General features: G+C 44.4%; 1 protein-coding gene across 4 annotated transcripts in view; it reads left to right on the top strand.

Annotated features, from left to right (window-relative positions):
* Positions 1-21,149, top strand: part of AKAP12 (A-kinase anchoring protein 12) — a 288,402-nt gene that overhangs the window by 139,976 nt on the left and 127,277 nt on the right. The window contains exon 1 of one of the 4 annotated variants that reach the window (XM_063917910.1): positions 14,350-14,416. The exons of 2 other annotated variants lie outside the window; for them this stretch is intronic. The gene's annotated coding sequence lies outside the window, so the exon portion shown is untranslated. Of the gene's footprint in view, positions 1-14,349; positions 14,417-21,149 lie in introns of those variants that run through there. One more of the 4 variants, XM_063917911.1, reaches the window with a different exon arrangement.

Genomic DNA, 21,149 nt, shown 5'->3' on the forward strand with positions numbered 1-21,149 from the left:
CAGGAAAGGCTCTACCTCACCCCACCGCACGTCACTGCCATACCCACTGCTCTCGATGGTCCTGTGCACAGACAGGCAATTCAGACCTGATCGCTACTGGGCGTTTTCGCACAGCAGGATATCAGCAGTTAACTGCGCATGCGTATGCACCGCAAACAACAAGCTGCGCACGCCTATGATTATCTTTATAATAAAAACATATTTATTCATACACATATCAGTATGTCAGATTTAAAAGTGAAACTGGAAACAGATTTTATATAATTTTAAACTTGCTTTTGATATTCGTCTTATTGTCTATGTAATTTGTGATTTGTCTAAGACTGGCCTTGTGTACTGATATATGTATATAATTATAAATAAATATATGTTTTTATTATAAAGATAATTGGTTTTGTGTATGTATTGAAAACAACTGTCTCTGATAAGAGCAGAGCTTCATTCTGTTTATGGTATTTTCTAGAATTGGAGTCTCCAGTTAACTCCCTTTGAAGCTGCAGCTGTTATACAGATAAAGATACAGGTAGAGATAATATATAGACAGTACTCTAGAAACATTATCACCGCCCAATGTTTTCATTATTTTTTGTTTGGGCAGGAGCAGGAGTTTACCGAGGCAACAGGAGTGGTTTTGACAGAGCAAAGGCCTTTCTTGTAGGGTGCAAAAAACTAATTTCACATTGCATACATCCCAACTGTCTGGATTTTTGCCGGACAGTCCCATTTTTTTGGGACTGTCCTTCCCGCGGCCCACAGTGATCGGTGGTGGGGGTGGAGTTGGGGGGCCCCCTGCCACTCGCTGCAGTGGTGAATATATTGAGGAAGTACCAGCATAAAATGGCCATCTATTGCACTCCAGGGCACCCGTTGTGCACGAGAGGGTACCCCAGCACCATATGGTGAGAGTATAGCAATTTGTATCCCAGACTGACACAATTTACAGCATGTAACTATCCACTTCTTTTCATATCTGTGGTCAGACTGATATTGGTTCATGTGACACTGCAATGCCTAAGCAGTGTTTGGGCCGGGTGTAGTATGGTATGCCGGTGGCCGGGCTCCCGGCGACCAGCATACCGGCGCCGGGAGCCCGACCACTGGCATACCGACAGAGTGGTGAGCGCAAATGAGCCCCTTGCACGCTCACTGCGCTCGCCACGCTGCGGGCACGGTGGCGCGCTATGCTACGCCCGCCACGCTATTTATTCTCCCTCCAGGGGGGTCGTGGACCCCCATGAGGGAGAAAATCTGTCGGTATGCCGGCTGTCGGGATTCCGGAACCGGTATACTGTGCGCCGGGATCCTGACAGTCGGCAACCTGAAGACCACCTGTTTGGGCCCGGTCAGTGCTTGGATGGGAGACCACCTGGGAATACCAGGTGCTATAGATCCTTTATGCACCAGAGCACATACCATTTAAGGAAGATTTAGCTAAATCTAATCTTCCTTCCAATACTTCCTGCAGTGAGATAACACTTACTCCCCACCAGTGCCAGTGACACATGGGAAGCAGCAGCATATATAACACTGTATATAGGTAGTATGCCTATGATCCCTAATATTCCATGCTCCCTTTCACCTTAATTAGGGTTAAAACTAGAATTTTCATCACCTGTGGCAAGTAAGCAATTTTTTTTTCTTCAGTGATCAGACTGTAGTCTATTTAGATACACATGGCTGATTAGAGGGGCCTGATCCAAGCTCAGTCTTCACTGCCAGCATGCAGAGAAGGCTGAGGTACAGTAGGGGAACCAGAGGGAAGACTTATTAACGCTATCTAAAGATAGCATTATTATCACAGGGTTCCCTCCAGTGTGTTTTACAATTTATATTTAGTAAATTCAGGCAGATCGCATCTCTTATTACAAGTATGGGAAATGCAATCAGGTAACTAAAAAAATGCAAATTCAAGGGTTTGAGGATCATTTTGTGAAGTCTCCTCCAGTTGCCCCATTAGTACATACCTGTGTTACTAAAATAATGAGAAAAGGGTGTGAAAACACCCATTTTCACATTATTTTAGTAAAAATAATATTGATATGCCCATTAGAGACAAAAAACTTCCATTACCAGTGAGGGAGAAGTATATGGGACCACCAAAACAACTACAAAGGTAAGCCTAAGCTTTGCTTTCAGTAAGCATATACTTGGCTCTTTATCTTTAACATTTTTTATTTTGACTTTTACAACTCTTATACTTGATTCTGCCAATTTATTATTCATTATAGCTTAGTAAAAAATAAATAACAACTAACCTTTCATGCAATCCAACTCCTTTGTTAGGTCTGCATTATATTTTTAATATAATAAAATAAATGGTAAATATAAAATCTAAAATAAAAAAAGACTGTAAGTGTATTAACTTTAATGCAGTTACACGTTGTTCTGCCAAGTGTAATTGAAGCACTAGCCCTGGACAATCAATGAGTAAATCCAGGCAGGGGGCATTACAGCTAATTCCAACATTTATTTAATTTTGAGTTTTACATGACATATAAAAAATAAGGAAAGAGTACATGGAGTTATGAATAAAAACAACATTACATATGAGGCTAAAAAATAATACAGATCATTGTTTTTTCATAATTTCAAGTCAAGGGCATAGCTACCATAGGTGCAGGGAGTGCCGCTGCTATGGCGCCCAGAGCTGAGAGGGGCCCACTTTGGGGCCCTCAGTATATCTAGTTATGCCCCTTTACTTGCTAATTGTAATGTGGTATAAAATGAATTAGAGGGCATTAAGATGGTTCATAATTTGAACTGGGAATCTGTAATGTGGCAGAATATAAAGTGGAGGTATTATAGTGTAGCATAATATGAACTGTGGGGTACTGTAATGTGACAATATGAACTGGGCACACTGCATGCCATAATGTGAATTGGGGTCACCATGTTGGATAATGTGTACTGGTGGCCCTACAATGAACTAGGGCACTACTGCGATTCATAAAATAAACTATGGCACTACTATGGGGCATAACATTAACTAGGGCACTACTATGGTTCAGAAAATTAACTAGGACACTATTTTGGGGCTTAAAGTGAGCAACTGCTGTGGATAGGTGTCTCTAGAAGCATTGGAACAAGGACCCTTCAAAATGTTGCTATGGGGCCCACAAAGTTCTGGCTATGCCCCTGTTTCAAGTGAAAGTCAACATTTAAAAGCCTTAATGGTTGAACATAAATATGGAGTATCCAATGTTAAACCTTTGTATTTTCTACAGGCTGCGCAAAACACAAAACAAGATGTTTTTACCCAGCGGTGAAATGAGCGATCACTAGAGTCAGTGATAGCGCCGCGCGGGCCGCGCATCGCTATTGCTGTGGGGCATGCACACGGAGAGATCCGTGCTTAATTTCTAAGCAATCTAGTTAGATTGCTTAGTATTTAAGCACGGATCTCTCCGTGTGGACCTCCCTGTAGACAACAATTGGGATAAAAGTGCATTTTTTGTAGGTTTGGTCCATATGCAATATATATAACATAAGTATGTAGGAGAAAGACCATATGTTTTCTTTTTTTTTTTAAACTTGCATATTTTGTTTGGTGGGGAAGGCAGGGAAATATCACCAGTGATCTACTGACGGGCAGCTGATTTGCTTCATTCCAGCCCTATGATCTTCCGCATTCCTCTGTCTGGCACATTGGGATAGTATGTCCAGCTCAACTTCCGTCTGTTCTTTATAGCAGAGCAATGTAGAATGTGTGCAGTGCCAAAGGAGGGACAGAATGCTCTGATCCTGGACTTCCCTCTTAATTTCTGATTGCCCTCACCTGTGCTGAAACACTTTTCACATAACCTCCAACATTGCAGAGCCAGAAATCAATACAAAAAAACAAAAAAGAAAGGGGGGCATGATTACAGGTAAAGGGGGCATGGCCGCACACTGCTGCCATTTAACTCTATGGGACTACTGGAGACGCTGAACCCGGTACAAGGCTCCTTTTGGCCGATACAGACCATAAAAATCGGCACTGTACCTGCCGAAAAAGTACATTTGGAGGGTATGCTTGCTTATCCATTAACCTGTTCAGAACAGGTGCTGGCAATCATAAATTAAGAGAAAAGTCCAAAAGCAGAGGATTTTGTCCATCCTGGAGAGGGTCATGCTGGGAGGTATGGCAGTGCAATGCAGAGATGTCGGGTGGATCCAGGGGAGAGTAATTGGGGGTGCTTTTGCGCTTCCGAAGCATTAGGCGTGTTTACAATGTAACATGGTGTGACAAGAACACTGGGATAGTGTTTGAGGGCAGGTATATTTGTCCCAGGTTCTTGTCTTACATGTTTTAGAAAATGTTAACTTCTAGGAAAAATGCTTTTTGTTTTGTCTGAACCTTTTCAGTTTGCTGTAAAAGCTGGGTAAAGGCTCTGAGAGAGAGATAAGGCGAGTTCTAGACATTGGGCCCAGTTCGGGTCTTTGGCCTCACAGAGGGCTAATCAGGGTTTCAGCTGTGTAAGAGTGTTATAGTGCTTCTAACCTGATTAGTATGGGCAGACTGCCTGGGAAGGCTGCAGGATCTGTGTGTGAGAGACACGCTTTCTGATGCAAGTAAGCTATACAGTATGTACTGAAGAACTCTGTGTTTTGTTTAGTGACAGTTAGGAATATCTTATGTTTAGTTAGTGCCGGACAGGCAAGGTATTTTTATTTTTGGGTTTTGTTTTATTTTCTGTTTCAATAAAACTGGCCGGGGTCAGTTGTACCAGAAACTGGACTTGTGTTGTTCCTCAGCTGCTGCGTGCGGCCATATTCCCCAGGAAAAGGCACCTTGCACCCCTACAGTGTTACAACTTGGTGGAGAATGCGAGCACACCGTTCTGCGCATAAGTGAAAGCAGCAGCTTTGTGAGGCCTGCAGAAAACGGTGGTTTATGCAGATACAGCCCAGTGGGAAGTTACTGAGACTCACCCCTGAGGGTTTGATATGTCCTGGGTGAAAGCAGCTACAAAGCCGCCTGAAAAATCTGTCGACATGGAGGATCTGCTTAAAGCCTTGCTGCAAGCTACAGCGGCTCAGCAGGAGGCCAACCGACAGCAGCAGGTGGCAATGGAAGAAAATAGGAGACAACAGCAGGTGGCAATGGAGGAAAATTGGAGACTACAGCAGGAGGCCAACAGACAGCAGCAGGTGGCAATGGAGGAAAATATAAGACAGCAGCAGGTGGCAATGGAGGAAAATAAGAGACAACAGCAGGCAGTTGTTGATGAACTTTACAGGCAACAGCGTCAGGATAGAGAGGCCTTAACAGAAGTGGTGCAGAGCCTTGCAGCCCGGATTGGAGATGTGGCCGTCAGTGCTCCGACCAGCTCTAGTTCTATACGGGCCAGTCACTTCCTGCAGAAAATGACAGAGGCTGATGATGTGGAGGCCTACTTGACCACGTTTGAAAGGACTGCAGAGCGTGAGAACTGGCCAAAAGCACAGTGGGCCAGTCTGCTGGCACCTTTCCTGTCAGGTGAGCCCCAAAAAGCTTACTTTGATTTAAGCCCTGCTGAGGCTCGGGACTATGATAAACTAAAGACTGAGATCCTGACCCGCCTGGGAGTCACGCTGTCAGTACGAGCACAACGGGTGCACCGTTGGCTGTACGCCATGGAGAAGCCTCCGCGCTCCCAGATGCACGACCTTATTCAGCTAACAAAAAAATGGCTACAGCCAGAGACATTAACTGGTCCCCAGATGGTGGAAAGAGTCGTCATGGACCGCTACTTGAGATCTTTGCCCATGGTCCTGCGCAAGTGGGTGAGCCATGGAAACCCGGGTACTGTTGACCAATTAGTGGACATGGTAGAGAGGTATTTGGCAGCAGAGGAACTACTGATGACCACCCAGCAACCCATAGATCCTCGACAGCGCCCTTCAGTAAAGACTGGTAAGACTGTTCCATGGGAAAACGTTGCTGGGCGGTTAAGAGAACGCAGGGCTGGAGAGACTGTAAACACTGGCCCTGGAGACAGGCCAATGGGGCTAGAACGGTCTATGCTGCCCAAACGGGTTGATAATCGTGTGGTTAAATGTTTTAGGTGTGGTATGCCAGGTCATGTTATTGCCAATTGCCCAGTCACGCAAGAACCCATGCAATGTGATGCTGCCTTTGAATGTCGCAGAATGTCTTTCTTTGCTAGGTTAGCCTGTACTGTGGTACCTTCACCTGAGCTGGAAAAACAAATGTGTGATGTGTTCTTAGAGGGTAACCGGGTAGAGGCCTTGCTAGATTCAGGAAGTTTAGTTACCCTCGTGAAAGCTGGGTTAGTGAACCCCTTAAAGGTCCAGCAAATACCTATTGGGGTAACTTGCATACATGGGGATACCCAACATTATGCCACTGCTGAGGTGAATATAGAAACTTGTTGTGGGTCAGCAATGGTTAAAGTGGGACTGGTCCCTACCTTGGTGCATGAGGCCATAATAGGGAGGGATTTTCCTCATTTTTGGAAACTGTGGGAATCACGGTTGTCAACAGATGTGAGAAGTAAAAAGCCAGTTGATAATACCGGTGATTTTATGGATGTACGTGGGTCTTCGGAACTTTCTGGCCCTTTGCCTTTTGCTAGTTTGGCTGGGGAAGTGACAGATGGGGAGTCCAGTGAGGACCCTCTTGCCGGGAACAGAGACATAGTAGTTAGAACTGAAAGCGTGACTGACCTGGAGGTAAAGAAGGATCTGTTTGCGTCTGAACAGTTAAAGGATCCTACCTTAATAAAGGCTAGAGAGAATGTTAAGATTGTTAATGGGGAACCTGTGGTACCAGGTGACAGGGTTACGTATCCCCACATGGCCATCTGTAATGAGCTCTTGTACCACATTGTCAAAAGGGGTGAGGATGTGGTGGAACAGCTGGTAGTTCCCCAGCCTTATCGGAGAACGGTACTAGATTTAGCTCATAGTCACGTTACCGCAGGACATTTAGGGGCAGAAAAAACCACTGAAAGAGTTTTACAAAGGTTCTTTTGGCCAGGGGTTTATAAAGAAGTGTCTGAATATTGTTCTTCCTGTCCTGAATGCCAGTATCATGCCCCTAGACCCCATTTCAGGAGCCCACTAGTTCCCATGCCTATTATAGAGGTCCCGTTTGACAGAATAGCCATGGATCTCGTGGGGCCCTTGTTAAAGTCTGCTCGGGGCCATCAGTATATCCTGGTAATTATGGACTATGCCACTCGATATCCTGAGGCTGTCCCTTTACGCACTATCACAACCAAGGCGATAGCTAGGGAGCTGGTGCAGGTATTTAGTAGAGTGGGAATACCAAAAGAAATTTTGACTGACCAAGGTACTCCATTTATGTCAAGGATCATGAAAGAGTTGTGCAAGTTATTTAAGGTCACTCACCTCAGGACGTCCATCTACCATCCCCAAACTGACGGGTTGGTGGAAAGGTTTAATAAAACATTAAAAAGTATGTTAAAAAAGGTTGTTGAGAGAGATGGGAAAAACTGGGATTGTTTGTTGCCCTACTTGTTAATGGCCATCAGAGAAGTTCCTCAGTCCTCTACGGGGTTTTCTCCATTTGATTTGTTGTATGGTAGACACCCCAGAGGGCTGTTGGATATTGCCAAAGAGACGTGGGAAGGACAGCCCACTCCTTATAGAAGCGTTATTGAGCATGTAACACAAATGCAGGATATGATTGCAGCCGTGGTACCTGTTGTCAGAGAGCACATGGAACAGGCCCAAAGTGCTCAACAGAGGGTCTATAACCGGAGTGCCAAGATACGGGAATTTGCTCCTGGCGATAGAGTTCTTGTTTTGGTACCCACTGTGGAAAGCAAATTCCTAGCTAAATGGCAGGGTCCATTTGAGATTAGGGAAAAAGTGAATGAGGTTAATTACAAAGTATACCAGCCGGGAAAGAGAAAACCCGAACAGATCTACCATGTTAACTTAATCAAACCCTGGAAAGATAGGTTGTCTCTGTCAGCGGAGCCTTGCCCTTCGGTGTCTTCACCCCGGTTGCTTCCCGCAGTGAAGGTGTCAGAGACATTATCAGCTGATCAGAACAATCAGGTTAAAGAATTTCTCATCCAAAATAGGGAGGTATTTTCAGAGCTGCCTGGCCGAACGACCATAATAAAACATGACATTGTCACAGAACCAGGGGTCAGGGTTCATTTAAAGCCATATAGGATTCCTGAAGCTCAGCGAGAAGCTATTTCTAAGGAAGTTAAAACCATGTTAGAACTGGGAGTCATAGAGGAGTCTAACAGTGAGTGGTCCAGTCCCATAGTGCTCATCCCGAAGCCCGACGGTAGCATACGCTTCTGTAATGACTTTCGTAAGTTAAATGAGGTGTCCAAGTTTGACGCATACCCCATGCCCCGTGTGGATGAGCTTGTAGAAAGGCTGGGAACAGCCAGGTTTCTCACCACATTGGACCTGACCAAAGGTTACTGGCAAATACCTTTATCTGATAGCGCCAAAGAAAAAACAGCCTTTTCGGTTCCGGAGGGGCTGTACCAGTATAAGATGTTACCCTTTGGGTTGCATGGGGCTCCAGCAACCTTTCAACGGGCGATGGATAAAATTTTGAGGCCCCATAGAAAATATGCAGCTGCCTATTTGGATGATGTGGTAATTCACAGTACAGACTGGGGGTCCCATTTGGTTAAAGTACAAGCAGTACTGGACTCAATCAGAGAGGCAGGGTTAACTGCTAACCCAAAGAAGTGCTGCCTCGCAATGGAGGAGGTCAAATACTTGGGCTTCACCATAGGCAGAGGTCTGATTAGGCCCCAATTGAATAAAGTTGATGCTATTCAAAACTGGCCTCGTCCAGTGAATAAAAAACAGGTAAGGGCTTTTTTGGGAATTACTGGGTACTATAGACGGTTTATTCCTAATTTTGCGACCACAGCGGTGCCGTTGTCAGACCTTACCAAAGGGAAGCAGTCAAATGTGGTGAAATGGAACCCTGATGCAGAAAAGGCGTTCCAAGCGTTAAAAGTGGCTTTGTGTTCACAACCGGTGTTGATAACACCAGATTTTTCAAAAGAATTTGTGGTACAGACAGATGCCTCAGAGGTAGGGATAGGTGCTGTGCTGTCCCAAACCAGAGATGGGGACGAACACCCTATCATTTATTTGAGTAGGAAACTCAATGAGCATGAAAAAAGGTATGCCATTGTGGAAAAGGAGGCTTTGGCCATTAAGTGGGCACTAGATACCTTGAGGTATTACCTCTTGGGTAGACAATTCAGACTAGTGACAGACCATGCCCCTTTAAAATGGATGTATGTAAATAGAGGCAAGAATGCTCGTGTAACTAGATGGTTTCTAGCGTTGCAGGACTTTAAGTTTACTGTCGAACATAGACCGGGAACACAATTGGCCAACGCAGATGCATTGTCTCGCATCTTCTGTTTGGGGGCTACAAGTGTTCCGGCCCCTAGGTCGAAACAGGGGAGGGGGATATGTGACAAGAACACTGGGATAGTGTTTGAGGGCAGGTATATTTGTCCCAGGTTCTTGTCTTACATGTTTTAGAAAATGTTAACTTCTAGGAAAAATGCTTTTTGTTTTGTCTGAACCTTTTCAGTTTGCTGTAAAAGCTGGGTAAAGGCTCTGAGAGAGAGATAAGGCGAGTTCTAGACATTGGGCCCAGTTCGGGTCTTTGGCCTCACAGAGGGCTAATCAGGGTTTCAGCTGTGTAAGAGTGTTATAGTGCTTCTAACCTGATTAGTATGGGCAGACTGCCTGGGAAGGCTGCAGGATCTGTGTGTGAGAGACACGCTTTCTGATGCAAGTAAGCTATACAGTATGTACTGAAGAACTCTGTGTTTTGTTTAGTGACAGTTAGGAATATCTTATGTTTAGTTAGTGCCGGACAGGCAAGGTATTTTTATTTTTGGGTTTTGTTTTATTTTCTGTTTCAATAAAACTGGCCGGGGTCAGTTGTACCAGAAACTGGACTTGTGTTGTTCCTCAGCTGCTGCGTGCGGCCATATTCCCCAGGAAAAGGCGCCTTGCACCCCTACAGTGTTACAATGGTCATAGAAACATAGAATTTGACGGCAGATAAGAACCACTTGGCCCATCTAGTCTGCCCCTTTTTTTTATCCTTTAGGTAATCTCAACCCTTTTTGAACCTTAATTATTTGTAAGGATATTCATATGCCTATCCCAAGCATGTTTAAATTGCTCTACAGTCTTATCCTCTACCACCTCTGATGGGAGGCTACTCCCCTTATCCACTACCCTTTCTGTGAAGTAATTTTTTCCTTAAATTTCCCCCGAACCTCCCCCCCTCCAGTCTCAGTGTATGTCCTCGAGTTCTAATACTTCTCTTCCTTTGAAGAATTTTTCCCTCCAGAACTTTGTTAAAACTCTTGGTATATTTGAAAGTTTCTATCATGTCCCTCCTTTTCCTTCTCTTATCCAAACTATACATGTTAAGATCTTTTAGCCTTTCCGGGTACGTTTTGTGATGTAGGCCATGCACCATTTTAGTTATCTTCTTTGTACACTCTCTGATGTATTTATATCCTTCTGGAGATATGGTCTCCAGAACTGGACACAGTATTCCAGATGAGGCCGTACCAATGACCTATACAGTGGCATTATTACTTCTTTTTTCCTGTTACTGATTCCTCTCCCTATGCAACCAAGCATCTGACTTGAATTTCTCATTGCTTTGTTGCATTGCTTTCCTGCCTTTAAGTCACTTGAAATAGTGACTCCTAAATCCCTTTTCTCCTCAGTAGTTTCCATTATAGTACCCTTGATACTATATTTAGTCTTTGGGTTTTTGAGACCCAAGTGCATGATTTTGCATTTTTTAGCATTAAACTGTAGTTGCCACATTCTTGACCATTTTTCAAGCCTAGCTAGGTCATCAATCATTTGTTTTACCCCTCCTTGTGTGTCTACCCTGTTGCATATATTTGTATCATCTGCAAAAAGGCATACTTTCCCTTCAATATCATTTGCAATGTCACCAACAAAGATATTAAAGAGAACTGGTCCGGGTACAGATCCCTGGGGTACTCCACTGGTAACATTTCCCTCCATAGATTGCACTCCATTTACTACAACTGTCTGTTTCCTATCCTACAACCAGGTTCTTATACATTTAACTGTTTTATAATCCACCCCCACGCTTTCAAGTTTATTTAGCAGTCTGCAATGTGGGACAGTGTCAAATGCCTTACTAAAGTCTAGATATGCTACATCTACAGCTCCCCCTTGATCTATTATTTTCATCACAGAGTCAAAAAAGTCAATAAGATTTGTTTGGCATGATCTCCTACCAGTAAATCCATGCTGTTTTGTATCCTGTAAGTTGTTTGATTTAAGATATTCCACAACTCTTTCTTTTAATAGTTTTCCATTACTTTCCCTACTACTAATGTAAGGCTTACTGGTCTATAGTTACTTGCGCCTTCCTTGCTTCCGCTTTTGTACAGTGGAACTACATTTGCTCTTTTCCAGTCCTCTGGAATGGCACCTGTATTTAGTGACTGGTTAAATAATTCTGTTAATGGTGCCACCAGCACATCTATTAGCTCTTTTAGTATCCTTGGGTGTATCCCATCTGGCCCCATTGATTTATCCACTTTTAGTTTTTAAAGTTCTGTTAGGACCTTCTCCTCTGTAAATGTAGTTTTATCTACCTTATTTTTATGAATGCCCTTGCAACTTAACTGTGGCCCCTTCCCTTCTCCTTCTGTAGTAAATATTCAGCAAAAATAATTATTTAGGTGATCTGCTATTGCCTTGTCTCCCTCCACCAAATTCTCACTCTCTGTCTTAAGTCTTATTATTCCTCCATTTGATTTTCTCCTTTCATTTATATACTTAAAAAAAGTTTTGCCCCCTTTATCTACTGACTGGGCCATTGTCTCCTCAGCTTCTGCCTTGGCACGTCTTATCACTTTCTTAGCATCCTTCCTTCAAGATACACCTCTTTGTCATTATTATTTTGAGTCTGTATTTCCTAAAAGCAGTTTTTTTCTGCTTTCACACTAGTTGATACTTCTTTTGTGAACCACACTGGCTTCCTTTTCCTTGTGCTTTTCCTAACCCTTTTGATACAATGGTCTGTTGCCCTTAGTATTGCACTTTTCAGTTTTTCCCACCTCTCCTGCACCCCTTCCAAGTTCCTCCAGTCCGCCAATGAATCACTTAAACATCTCCCCATTTTTGCAAAGTCAGCATTTCTAAAATCCAACACCTTTGTTTTTGTGTGGCAGGAGTTGGATCCTGTCTTTATACTAAACCATACTGCTTGATGATCACTGGATCCCAGGTGCTCACCCACATATATGTCGGCTATCCTGTCATCATTTGTAAGAATTAAATCTAATATTGAGTCTTTGCGAGTGGGCTCCCTCACCAATTGCTTGAGAGATGCTCCCTGTAAGGAATTTAGAAATTTGCCACTTGTAGCTGAACTGGTCGTTGCAGTATCTACTATCAATCAATTTTTATTTATAATGCACATCTCATAAATACGTCAATAGCACAGAAAAATAAAACAATAATCATTATAAAAAGAAGAACAGTTATTTAAACACAAAACGGTGTGACTTTATTCCATAAGATAAAATGTTGTTAGTTATATCTCCACTCCCTGCAGCTGATGGAAGTCCTGGTGGTAAAGTCAAACTGCATTTTACAAACAGCAATTCAATTGCAAACAGCAATTCATACTGATGCAGTGGAGAAGTTGCCCATGGCAACCGATCAGCTGCTCTGTATAATTTTACAGTATGCAAATTATAAATGTTACTTTAATGCTGATTGTTTGCCATGGGCAACTTCTCCACTCTTTTCACTGATTAGTTCATCTCCCCCTATGGGCCTAATTCAGTATCAGTTGCAGTTTTGCTGTATTAGCAAAACTGCAGCTGTTTGCGATCGCATCCTGGAGGCCGTCCAGCACAGGGCAAGGACGCCCAGCATGTCTAATTCCACCCAACGATGCGATCGCAATTCAACTGCGATCGCATCGCTAAAATTGCAGGTTTGTGGAAGCCAGGCTGCCATCTCTTGCGCCGCCGCTGCTGCGTGTAACGTCACGCAGCCACCATGAAAATGGTCCGGACACGCCTGTGTTGTCTGGACCACTCCCCCAAAACGTTCGTCGACTCCCCCCTCGACGACCGCCGCTGTCAATCACAGTGCATTTTTCAGACTTCTGCGTCCCCCCGTGCTGAATTATGCCCTAAGGTCAAGAACACATTTGCATGATATAGGCATGATATGTTGTTTCCAGGCAAATCGGAATTATATATCATGTGGATAATACAGTGTATACAGTGAATTGCGTGCTCCTGCAGGTCATATACGATATCTTCTGATGGACATGCTGCATGGCCTTTCAATAGATATTGGGGGTAATTCCAAGTTGATCGCAGCAGGAATTCTGTTAGCAATTGGGCAAAACCATGTGCACTGCAGGGGAGGCAGATATAACATGTGCAGAGAGAGTTAGATTTGGGTGTGGTGTGTTCAATCTGCAATCTAATTTGCAGTGTAAAAATAAAGCAGCCAGTATTTACCCTGCACAGAAACAAAATAACCCACCCAAATCTAACTCTCTCTGCAAATGTTATATCTGCCACACCTGCAGTGCACATGGTTTTGCCCAACTGCTAAAAAATTTCCTGCTGCGATCAACTTGGAATTACTCCCATTGTGAACGATGTGGTGCAGTTAAATGTAGTGTAATATAATTTCATCGTTCATAGAATTGCACAGTGTGTATGGCCAGTCTCACTTGGTCCTGGACGAAGGGAATTTGTCCCGACCATCGCGCCAACAGACCGTCGTTCTGGTGTGTACCCGGTGTAAGGAGGAGATGTACTAAGCCTTGGAGAGTAAAGTGGTGATAATGCTGATCTTAACTTGTATTCGCTGCAAACAACTGTTCGCAGGCATGTGCATATGCATCCGCTTCCAGAGGATGTAACTAGTCGCGGCGGGTGCAGATAGCCGCAGCCACGATGTGTATACATGCAGCAGGCAGAAAAGTGTAAGATGAGCTTTGTCACACATGTAGATAGACTGGTACTTTATCTCTCTTAACTTTATTACTCTCCAAGGCTTAGTACATCTGCCCTTAAATCATGCTGATTTAGTATTGCGCAAATATTCCAGTGCTGCCAACAGATTGAACAATATCAATAATTGCAATACATAGTAATATTAATAAATCAGTATTTTGCTGTTCCGGTGCCTTTCTGAACAGGTCAGGTCTTACAATTTGTTATAGCAGTTGCTATAGGCAAATGTAACAAAGTCATACAGTTCTAGATGCTTCTCCACAGCCTGGCTCAGTATAATATTGGTGTTTTCAGTTCTCCATGTGATGAGGGCTCCTCCTCCCACTACTGCAGACTCCACCCCCAGCACTGTAATGGCACAGGAAGTCCTTCTGACCTCAGGTTAGAGTTGCTTGCCAACCATCTGTCAGGTAGTAATCAGAAACTGCATACACTAAATGTTTCCAAATGCTTCAGGCATAATTGAAATAATTGAAATATATGCCAACCAAAGTGGGTGCCTGCCACAGAGTGTGAGTACAGGCACCTTCTCTAACAGCTTTATTATACTTTTATTACATACAGCAGCCTTTGAGGTCAGATGCATGTATTGCTTTAAAACCTGCAGTCTAAAGGGGGGAAAATGTGTGTTAATAACTAAAATGACTGCAGCATGGATGTGTGAGTAGCTGTAATATCGATGATTGCCGTCTCTCATTCCTACTGCTCACAGGGCCAGATTAATAATGGAGCATCTATGACTACAGACCCAGGCCTCCAGATACAGATAGGCCCATTATCATGCACACCTCCTAATATGACCCTCTCCAGGAGGGACAGAACGCTCTGCTTCTGGACTTTTCTATTAATGTATGATTGCCGGCACCTGTGTTGAACATGTTAATGGGTAAGAAAGGTGTTTCACCACAGGTGTCGGCAATCATACAGTAAGAGGGAAGTCCAGGAGCAGAGTGTTCTGTCCCTCCTGGAGAGGGTCATGTTGGAAGGTCTGATCATGACAGCAGGATGATAATCAACTGGCCACTCAGGCAGCCAAAAATCCTAAGTAATAATACTGTATTTCCATTTTCCTCACAAAATGAGGCAATTTTTCTGTTTTACAAATCTATGGAGACATTGGGGCTGATCGTGTACTGGTCACACCCTGGGCCGGTTCTAGCCCTTTTTGCGCCCCGGGCGGGAAATAGGGGTGTGGCTTCATACAGGGGGCGTGGTCAGTTACGCCCCCTGCACAGTAGAGTAGCGCCATTGAAATGCTGTGCGGTGCGCATTGACGTGATCGCGCACCGCACAGCAAAGGTCTTCTACACGAAGGGAACTAGACACGCACCGCACAGCAAAAGTCCTCTCCACGAAGGGAAACTAGACGCGTAGAGTCTAGTTCCCTTCACAGCGGGACCAGTGGGGGACACAGCGGGCAGCGGGGGGCACAGCAGTAGCGGATCTTGCCATGGTGCGGCGCCCTCCGGATGGCGCCGGCGCCCTCCGGAAGGCGGCACCCCGGGCAAAAGTCCTGCTTGCCTGTGGCAAGATCCGCGACTGGTCACACCCTATCTGCTTCACACAATAAGACCTTATTCATTTTCAGCCCAGGCCCATGGGCCCCGGATCCAGAACTGACTAGATTAGGAACTCATGGGGCCCCTATACACACCCTCTATATTTCATTGCATAGAGCCATGATATGGGGCTGTATAGCTTGTCTCCCACTAGTGGGTATGATAAGTGGCAATAGAAAAGCCTATTATAACTATTTAAATTATCGCTGAGTGATACTCACTTGGCTGGTGACTGGCAGCCATCAAAGTGCCTTTACTTTGCCTGCCCAAACGCTTTGCCAACTCACCATGCGTAATTCTACTGGTCATTAAAAAATAGAGAAAAAAATAGCAAATACTAGGTAAAGATTGTAAAATATCTCCAATTAGAAAGAAGATTAATTTAAATAATAAAGCATTTTTTGTTCTGCCATATCCATCCTGAGACAGCGAGAAGCCGTATCGCCAGTAAACACACATTTTCGCCAGAGAAATAGGTTTTCTCCCTTTATTAAATAAAAGCACAGCAGGTAATACAACATACTGTATGTGTTTCATTGGTTATTTTTTTTCCAGGTCACGTTTGTGTTTGAGTTTTCTGTGAAGGGAACCATGGACCAAATGTATCAAGACATAACAAGAGATAAAGTAAAGATGAATAAAGAGTGATAAAGTACCAGCCAATCAGCTCCTTACTGTCATTTTTCAAACACAGCCTGTGACATGACAGGAAGCTGATTGGCTGGTAATTTAAAACTTTTTACTTTTTACTTGTCTCTACTGTATCTCTTGTTAAGGTTTAATACATTTGGGCCTACATTTTTATATTGTGAAAAGTAACTCTTGGTTTTGTTCTTGAAGCTAAACTTCTATATGATGTTCGGTTCTTATAACCCAGCAGATGTGTATGACATCACAGGAATTTCTGATGGGCAAGGCAGTTATTTCAGGCATTTTAAGCAAAAAACAAACAAAACCCAAAGAAAAAACAACAGGTGCCAGTATTGATCCTAAAATACCAAGGTTGTTATCAGTGAACTAGACAGTTTACACCTGTTGCCTAATTGCATTTGGAAGTTGTTGCTTAATATTATCAGTAGTTAACTATTGATTGTGCTTTAGGTTTAGTCATTAATATTAATTAAAATTCAATTTGTGGCATCAAAAGATAGGCTTATCATACTATCCCTTTAAATCGGGATACCCATAAAATACACAGGTTCTGGTGCTTGCTGACTTTAACCTTGAATTTTAGCTGGTTTTCAGTAGCTAGAGAACCCGTAAAATTCATTAGCGTCCCGGTTTAAAGGGGATGTATGGTAAGAGATTTTAGAAATAAGTTTTGTACAGGGTAGAGACATGAGTGCTTTGTTACTGTATAAAATACATTTCTTAAAGTTGTGTTAAACATTATCTATGAAAAATGTCCACACACCAGTGGCAGAAAAGAAATGTAAATATGTTGCATATTAAAAAACCAAGCACAGCAGTCACAAAAGTGGTAGTCCCCGTTGCTGAAGTGTTTGGTTTGTTTGGGCCCCCACAAAACAAGCTACCAATTGGCTTAAGGCAGCTAAGCTGACAGTGCTGGCAATGATCTCTACAGTGGCAAAATGTTGTCATCATCATTATCATCCTCACCCTCATCAGTACAGAAGTATCTGTACTTTGATGTAATTGCTGGTTAATGTCTTCCTCTTGGAATTTGCAGCTCATTTTGATGAACATCATCTTTTCGACATTTTGATGAAGTAACTCCTACGCCAATTGCTGACAATTTTCCCGGCTGTACTGAAAACTCTTTCCGAGTACACACTAGAGGATGGGCAGCTTAAGTAATGCAAAGGGAGTGTGTACAAGGGCCTCCAAATTGACTTTTTTCCTTCTAGTAGTCAAAGAGACTACACCTACAGCTACTTACAGCAGCTGTAACACACTCAAGTTGTACAGATTGTGCAGCACCTACAACACACACAAGTTGTACAAAAAAATAATTATTATATATTTTCCCAAATGATAACACAACACCGCAGAGTCACAGTGCTTATATTTATGAATGCAGTGGGGTACGGCACCTACAGCACACACAAGTTGTAGAAAAATACAAAAACTTTTTTTTCAAGTATGATAACTGATACTGTGGACTCACAGTAGTTATATTTCTCATACGTCCTAGAGGTGCTGGGGACGCTTCAAGAACCATGGGGTATAGACGGGATCCGCAGGAGACATGGGCACTTTAAGACTTTAAAAGGGGTGTAAACTGGCTCCTCTCTCTATGCCCCTCCTCCAGACTCCAGTTTAGAATCTGTGCCCAGTGAGACTGGTTACACACTGGGGAGCTCTCCAGAGTTTCCCAGAAAAAGACTTATGTTAGGTTTATTATTTTCAGGGAGAGTCAGAAGTCAGAAGACGGGTGAGTAGAAGAAGATCAGAAGACTTCAGTGATGGCTTGGAGGTACTGCACAGCGGGCACGCTGCGCGCCATGCTCCCACACACAGCGGCACTACAGGGTGCAGGGCGCGGGGGGGGGCACCCTGGGCAGCATGTAAATCCTCTTTAGACCTGGCAAAAGTGGTTTTTAAGTGCCTAGGCACTGAATCCGGGCCCCCGCCAGTATAAATATTGAATAAAATAGCGGGACTGAAGCGCGCTATTGAGGGGGCGTGGCTTAGCCCTCACAGCTCTCACCGGCGCCATTTTCTCTCCACAGAGCTGCAGAGACGCTGGCCTTCCTCTCCCCTGCTGCACAAGTAACAGGGTGCAAAAAAAGGGGGCACAGTATATTTGGTGCTATTTAATGTAATATAAAGCGCTAACAGGTCTGGGACTTTATATAAAAGTGTTCAGAACCGGGATATGCGCTGGGTTGTGATCTGGCAAACTCCCTCTGTGTTTCTCTGACAGGCTTTACTGTGGGTCTGTCCCCTATATGCCCAGTGTGTTTGTGCGTGTCGGTGCACGTGTGTCGAAATGTCTGAGGCAGAGTGCTCTTCCCAGGAGGAGACTGGATTAGGGAAAGAAATGGCTGTGGGAGTGACCCTGTTGGCACCGCCGACTCCTGGTTGGGTAAATGTTCTGAGTGCTTTGAATGCGAATGTAGCTCGGTTGAATAAAAGATTGGATAAATCTGAGTCTCAAAACCAGGCATGGAAAAAATCCAGAGAGGATGTGTTGTCCCAGGTTCAGACCCCCTCGGAGTCACAAAAGCGTTCATTTACCCAGATAGCAGATACAGATACCGACACGGACTCTGACTCCAGTGTCGACTATAGTGTTGCCAGATTAAATCCAAAACTGGCTAAGAGCATTCAGTACATGTTTGTGGCGATAAAAGAAGTGTTACATATCACAGAGGACCCTGCTGTTCCTTATACAAGGGTCTGTATGTTTAAAGGAAAGAAACCTGAGGTAACGTTTCCTCCCTCTGAACATGCTTTTTGAACAGGTCTGGGAAAATCCTGACAAGAAGTTCCAGATTCCCAAGAGAATTCCGGTGGCATATCCATTCCCCTCGGGGGATAGGGAAAAGTGGGAGTCACCCCCCACTGTGGACAAAACTTTATCACGGCTGTCCAAAAAGGTGGCGCTGCCGTCCCCTGAAACGGCAGCCCTAAAGGAACCTGTGGATCGTAAGCAGGAAAATACTTTGAAATCCATTTATGTCACTACGGGTACGCTGTTCAGACCTGCCGTGGCTTCGGCATGGGTAAGTAGCGCTATTGAAAAATGGGCAGATAACTTGTTATCTGATATAGATACCCTGGACAGGGATAGCGTTCTTTTGACACTGGGTCATATCCGGGACGCTGCAGCCTATCTAAGGGAAGCTGCGAGGGATATTGGCCTTTTGGGATCAAGGGCCAATGCCATGGCAGTCTCAGCCAGGAGAGCATTGTGGATTCATCAATGGAATGCTGATGTGGACTCTAAGAAGGCTATGGAGTGTCTGCTGTATAAAGGTGGTGTCTTGTTTGGTGACGGCCTCACTGACCTGGTATCTACGGCTACCGCGGGTAAGTCGTAATTTTTACCTTATGTTCCTGCACAACAAAAGAAAACGCACCACTATCAGATGCAGTCCTCTCGGCCCAATAAATACAAAAATGTCAGAGGGACTTCCTTCCTTACTTCTAGAGGAAGAGGAAAGGGAAAAAGGTCACCGGCTGTGGCAAGTTCCCAAGAGCAGAAGTCCTCCCCGGCTGCTGCCAAATCCACCGCATGACGCTGGGGCTCCTCTGAGGGAGTCAGCACCGGTGGGGGCACGTCTCAAACTCTTCAGTCAATTCTGGGCTCGTTCGGCCCTAGACCCATGGGTTTTAGAAATAGTGTCCCAGGGTTACCAACTAGAGTTTCAAGACGTTCCCCCTCGCCGATTTTTCAAATCGCCCTTACCAGCTTCCCTTCAGGACAGGGAGGCAGTATGCGAAGCAATACAAAAATTGTGTCTAAATCAGGTCATTGTCAGGGTTCCCCTATCGTAATTTATTCCAGCCTGTTCGTGGTCCCGAAGCCAGACGGCTCAGTCAGACCAATCCTGAACTTCAAATCCCTCAATTTATACCTAAGGAAATTCAAATTCAAGATGGAATCTCTTCGGGCAGTGATCTCCAGTCAGGAGCAGGGGGAGTTTATGGTGTCGGTAGATATAAAGGATGCCTACTTGCATGTTCCCATTTATCCTCCACATCAGGCTTATCTGAGATTTGCGATGCAGGATTGCCATTATCAGTTTCAGACGTTGCCGTTTGGTCTGGCCACGGCTCCGAGAATTTTCACCAAAGTAATGGCGGAAATGATGGTTCTCCTGCGCAAGCAGGGAGTCACAATTATCCTGTACTTGGACGATCTCCTCATAAAGGCGAGATCCAAGGAACAATTACTGCAGAACATTACGCTCTCCCTGACAATTCTGCAACAACATGGTTGGCTCCTAAACCTTCCAAAATCACAGTTGGTTCCGACAACTCGGCTGTCATTCTTGGGTATGATTCTGGACACAGACTTGCAGAGAGTCTTTCTTCCAGTGGAAAAGGCTCTGGAAATTCAGAACATGGTCAAACAGATTCTGAAACCGGCAAGAGTGTCGATTCATCAATGCACTCGGTTGTTGGGGAAGATGGTGGCGGCCTACGAGGCCATTCAGTTTTGCAGATTCCATGCCAGGGTGTTTCAGTGGGACCTGTTGGACAAGTGGTCCGGGTCGCACCTGCATATGCACCGGAAAATAATCCTGTCCTCAAGGACCAGAATCTCCTTCCTGTGGTGGCTGCACAGCTCTCATCTTTTAGAGGGTCGCAGGTTCGGGATTCAAGATTGGATCCTGGTGGCCACGGATGTAAGTCTCCGAGGCTGGGGAGCAGTCACACAGGGGGTAAATTTCCAGGGAAAATGGTCAAGCCAGGAAGCTTGTCTGCACATAAACATTCTGGAATTAAGGGCCATTTACAACGGCCTTCTGCAAGCGGAACATCTTCTTCGCGGTCTGCCCGTCTTGATTCAGTCGGACAACATAACAGCAGCGGCGTACATAAACCGCCAGGGCGGAACTAAGAGCAGAGCGGCAATGGCAGAGGCCACAAAAGTTCTCAGCTGGGCGGTAAG

This window comes from Pseudophryne corroboree, chromosome 4, assembly GCF_028390025.1.
Source record: "Pseudophryne corroboree isolate aPseCor3 chromosome 4, aPseCor3.hap2, whole genome shotgun sequence".
Classification (NCBI taxonomy): Eukaryota; Metazoa; Chordata; class Amphibia; order Anura; family Myobatrachidae; genus Pseudophryne; species Pseudophryne corroboree.